At 37.4% G+C, this 4,642-nt stretch overlaps 1 long non-coding RNA gene across 1 annotated transcript; it reads right to left on the bottom strand.

Annotated features, from left to right (window-relative positions):
• Positions 1–394: 394 nt before the first annotated feature.
• Positions 395–1,512, bottom strand: LOC113361858. The gene is made up of 2 exons (XR_003365383.1): positions 1,383–1,512; positions 395–1,287 (listed from the first exon to the last, which is right to left on the bottom strand). It is a non-coding gene; the product is annotated as an uncharacterized LOC113361858 (long non-coding RNA).
• Positions 1,513–4,642: the final 3,130 nt, after the last annotated feature.

The following is a 4,642-nucleotide window of genomic DNA, read 5'->3' as shown; positions in this document are numbered from 1 at the left end:
TAGCCATTGAATTCTAGATCTTTGTTGCCAGTATGTCGCATGACATTGTAATAGTTCTACATGGTCTATTCGTAGTTGTTTCTCTTGATGCAGCCAATATTCCAGGTCGGAGCCCGATTGGATTTCACATTGATGTTGAGAGAGCTTTATGTTGGCTGTAGATTTCTTGACCATAGTTGGCAGGTGGCCAAAAGTTACTTTGTTCCATTCCAGGAGAGTTTGTCTGGTTGTTATGAGCTTGAGTTGGAGGTCGAGGGTAGGTTCATTATCTTGTTGTTGCATGGGGAAAGAGTGAGAAATCTAGGAGGGAATGAGTGAATAAGGTTTAAGTGGGCTTGCAAGGAGGAAAGGCCTAAATATAAAATCTTCAAAAGTTGCTATGCAGATGATGTAGTACAGGAGAGGAGAACCGCTTGCAAAACCTAAGTATGTAAACTAATACAAGGGCAGAGAATAGAACTACAAATGTGCTTTATAAACGAGCACTTACAAGTTACAGTTATGAATGCCAAAAAATACAATTTGATGTAGACTGTTACCCCGAGACGGTAGTCTAATACAACAATTAGGAAAACTCTATGTTGTGTTACACCTTACATAGATATAAAGCAGGACTAAGGTTCTAAAACATAAAACACCGAGAAAATCAAAAGACAAAGGATTACAGTGTTGCTGTTGTTGCTGCCTTTGTTGATGTTGTTGATATCACTTGGTATATATAGGTTGCATTTGTCAGAACAGGTCTGACACAAGGTCTTCAAACTGATGGAATAATCACAAAGCGGAAGAGGCACTGGTTAACTAAACCAGCAACATTTTTTACTTCTAACAAAGCCAGGACAACACTAACTTATTCTATATTTTTAATTTCTAACAAAGCTCAGGGGGACCTGGTTAACAAAACCAACATCTAAAACAAAGAACCAGCAAGGATTACAGGGAATTTAGAAAATAGGATCATGGGGATGTTGAGGGGGTTGATTAAAAACAAATTATTACTAGTCCAAAGGATGAACACAAGGAAAAACATACATGGGTTGAGGAATTTGATTTGAAAACAATATGGAGGTGCAAGCTAATATTCTTCTGTTATTGCAAATTCAAGGAACTAGAAATTGACCCTAAAGAAAACCCTTAATACTTATTCCAAAGAAAATTGAAACCAATCAATTGCCAGAATTAGAAAACCCTAAGATCACACATAGATACCTGTCAATTGAAATAGAGAAAATGATTGGTGTAGACAGACAAAACCCACCGCAAATGAAAATCCATCCTCACCAGAGCCTAATCCGAGAGATACAACAACAACCAATAACTAAGCCACGACTCCTCAAATCCATAGAATCGAGATAAAAAATGATAGAAAACCACGATCTTACCACAGATCTAGCAACTAATAAAGCCTAATTCATCCCTAGGACCGGTAGAAATGAGAAATTAGCCGAGCAAAGGGGGATTCTCCATGATTTTTACCATTAAATGTCCTTAATTGTTTTAGTATCCATACTTAAATTAGGATTTTCTCTATTATCTTAAATAGAAATTTGAAACAAAATATTCTTTATTAATCAAGGATTGAACAGTTATTCTTTATAGGTTAATGCATACCAACTGGTTTCATGAGTAGTTAGCATGATTTCACACTCGTGTTCGAGTCTCGCTACCCCTCTATTTAAAACATTTTTTACAATTTTAAAAAAGCTAACAAAATTACAGGCAAGCCCGCCTGGCTTAGACAGGCCCAGCTGAAAACAGGCCTGGCTCAGGTCCAGGCTAGGCTCACACATATGCTTTCCAGGACGGGCCGGGCTGGCCTGCTTCACTAACAGGACGACCCTGGCCAGGCTATGGTCCATGCTAGGCCGATAAAAAACAGGCTGGGCCAGGCCAGACCGGCCTGTTTGACACCTCTATCATTGGGATTTTGAAGCCAGACCCAACTATTTTCTATGTTGTTGCTTGTTCTTATCTTACTTTATTATATCGTATTGAGTACTATCTTCTCTAAGATTTGTTCGAGATTCAATCTCCGATAGGCAAGATAAAAAGTAGTCACAACCATCTTCGTCTCATCGTTTGTGATTCCACAATATCTTGTTTCGCTACCATACGATTAAGATTATTGTGAGGTGATTGATATTACTAGGCTGTTCGTCGGGAATCTGAGTATGGTGAGACAATTCTTTTGATCAAGTATTCGACTTTGGGTCGTAGAAACTCTTAGTTATGGGTGAGATCGGCTAAGGGAATCAAGTGCGCAGAGTCCGGTGTGGTTCAAGAGGCGTAAGGAACGCGACTGTACCTTAATCAGTGTGAGATTGGTTAGGGCTCAAATACATTCTAGTCCGAAGTTAACTTGTAGTATGCTAGTGTCTGTAGCGGCTTAATACAATGTGGTGTTCAAATCTAGACTAGGTCCCGGGGTTTTTCTGCATTTGCGGTTTCCTCGTTAACAAAATTTCTGGTGTATGTATAATTTATTTTCCGCATTATATTTTTATATAATTGAAATATCACAGGTTGTGCGTAGTTCAATCAATTGGTGAATCCAACCTTTGGGTGTTGGTTGAAATTGATTGATACTTGGATATTGGTCTTTGGTACCATCCAAGTTATTTCTCATATTAATCCATCTCACAGATTTCTATCTGTTCGTTTGCAGATTGACTTGAGAAATTGAGATATAACTCTTGGATGTATTTTCCTTGATTGAGTCTGACTGTCTAGTTGATTCTCTTGGAAATATATTGGAGTTAGTCCATACAGATTGCCTAAACGAAAATACTGGGTGTGGTTGTTAGAACTCCAGTTTTTCAATTGGTATCAGAGCAGGCAAACACGATAAACCTAATAAGTTTTTGTTTGATTATTCCTAAAGACTGTCCTTATGGGAAATCACTTTAGGAAACTTGTTCTGGGCATCTATGACGCATACCAGAAATCTTCAGATATTGTTCTGAGTTTATTCTTCTCAAGACTGCTGGTCTCTCAAGATAATCTCACATCATCTAAGATGTTATAAATCCTACATGATGGAAAACAATATAAAGGAAAAATTAAAGATTCCTTTAAAAAAGTTCGTTGGAGGAAACATGTGAATAAAAGCTCAAGGATATGGAACCTCACTAGACTTCTTATTAATATTTTTAAAGAATACTTTTGTGATGGATCAATTGTATTTATGGCTTTTGAAAATGTTTTTAAATCTCTGGAACAACTTGTCTTGATTAAGGAAAATGCATGTGCTGATAGAAATTCTGATTATGTCATTCGTGACTTACATTTGAGTTCTGGCAACTACTCGGTCCAAATCGATAAAAAGATTTTTATAGGTGGTGTTGCAAGTTCCCTACATTGGAAAAATCCTTCCTTTAATCTTAAGAAAAAGGAGTCAAAAGTTTCAAATAAACCTGAGTATCATCATTACTATGATTATACTTCTGGTACATTTCACAGATATCGACCGGAGAAAATGCATGAGGATTCCTCTGCTCATCTTGCCTCTTGGTAACAAGATTGGCATCATCCCATTTGTATATAACTTGAAGTGGGGCAAGTAACGGTATGATTTGTTTTGTGTCCTTGTATTATGGGTTAGTTTTATTATTTTGAAATTTATTTTTCCTTGAAGAAAAACTCGTTCAACAGTTTTTTTTTTTGCTGTTCACCTGAGGTTAAAAGTGATGTAGTTCTACAACTATCCTTTTACGATGCTATGTTGATTTTCTTCACAATGTGCGAACCTTGATGGTTGAACGATATAAGAAAAAATCCCACTTTCTGATGTGTGTCGTAACCACAAAAAATTAATCGAGATATTTCCCTATAATTAACTAGTAATATAGCGGTAGTAAGGATCGTTCCCACATAGAGTTGTGTAATTGATAGGTTATTTATATTAGCAAAACAAAGGGGGTTGAATGAAGGTAAAATAAAAAAAGAATAAAAGATAAAAGAAAGATGATAAAGGAGTCCTTCACCGTTACCAAACGTTGACTCAATAGTATACTTATCTATCTTAGTTAGAACCATTCATCACCAACCGTAGGAAAGCAGCTAGAGCAGTGCTATCCCCAAAGTTCCTCTTGTAACCGGATACCGAAGCGCTCGCATATCAAGTTCTATCCAACCGAACCACCAAGTAGTAGCGCACTCAAGGTGTAACCCAATCGGAAGCTTAAAGTTATGTGAACTTAGGTTGATCCTAGCAATTAGACTCTTAGCGCAAGGTCCACTTACTAGTGTTGTCTTCACACACGATTGCTCCACAGAATCCCTATGCGATGTCTCACGTTCTCTCCTTGTATAGGAGATGCACGACAATTACGGATCGTTCCAAATCTCTACTAGCAATAGAATAATCAATAGTGTTAGAGCATTGCTCGGTCGAACTCGCTTATGTTGCTATCTCAAGCATGTTTGTCAATTTTAGTGATCAAAACTATAAGTCTTGATTTCTAGCCTATTATAGTTAAAGGTCTCGAATTAGGATAGAAACTGTAGTTGAGCTCAAGACTCCATGGCAATCATCATACATGACGAAGGACTACTGAAGGAACTGGTGGGGCTTCATCGACTAAAAGGTATGTGGAGACTTGAACTTATCTGTCACTCAAAAGTCTATTTACTTTATCTCCTA

Source organism: Papaver somniferum, chromosome 3 (genome assembly GCF_003573695.1).
Source record: "Papaver somniferum cultivar HN1 chromosome 3, ASM357369v1, whole genome shotgun sequence".
Lineage (NCBI taxonomy): Eukaryota > Viridiplantae > Streptophyta > Magnoliopsida > Ranunculales > Papaveraceae > Papaver > Papaver somniferum.
This window is presented reverse-complemented; position numbering and strand designations above follow the sequence as displayed.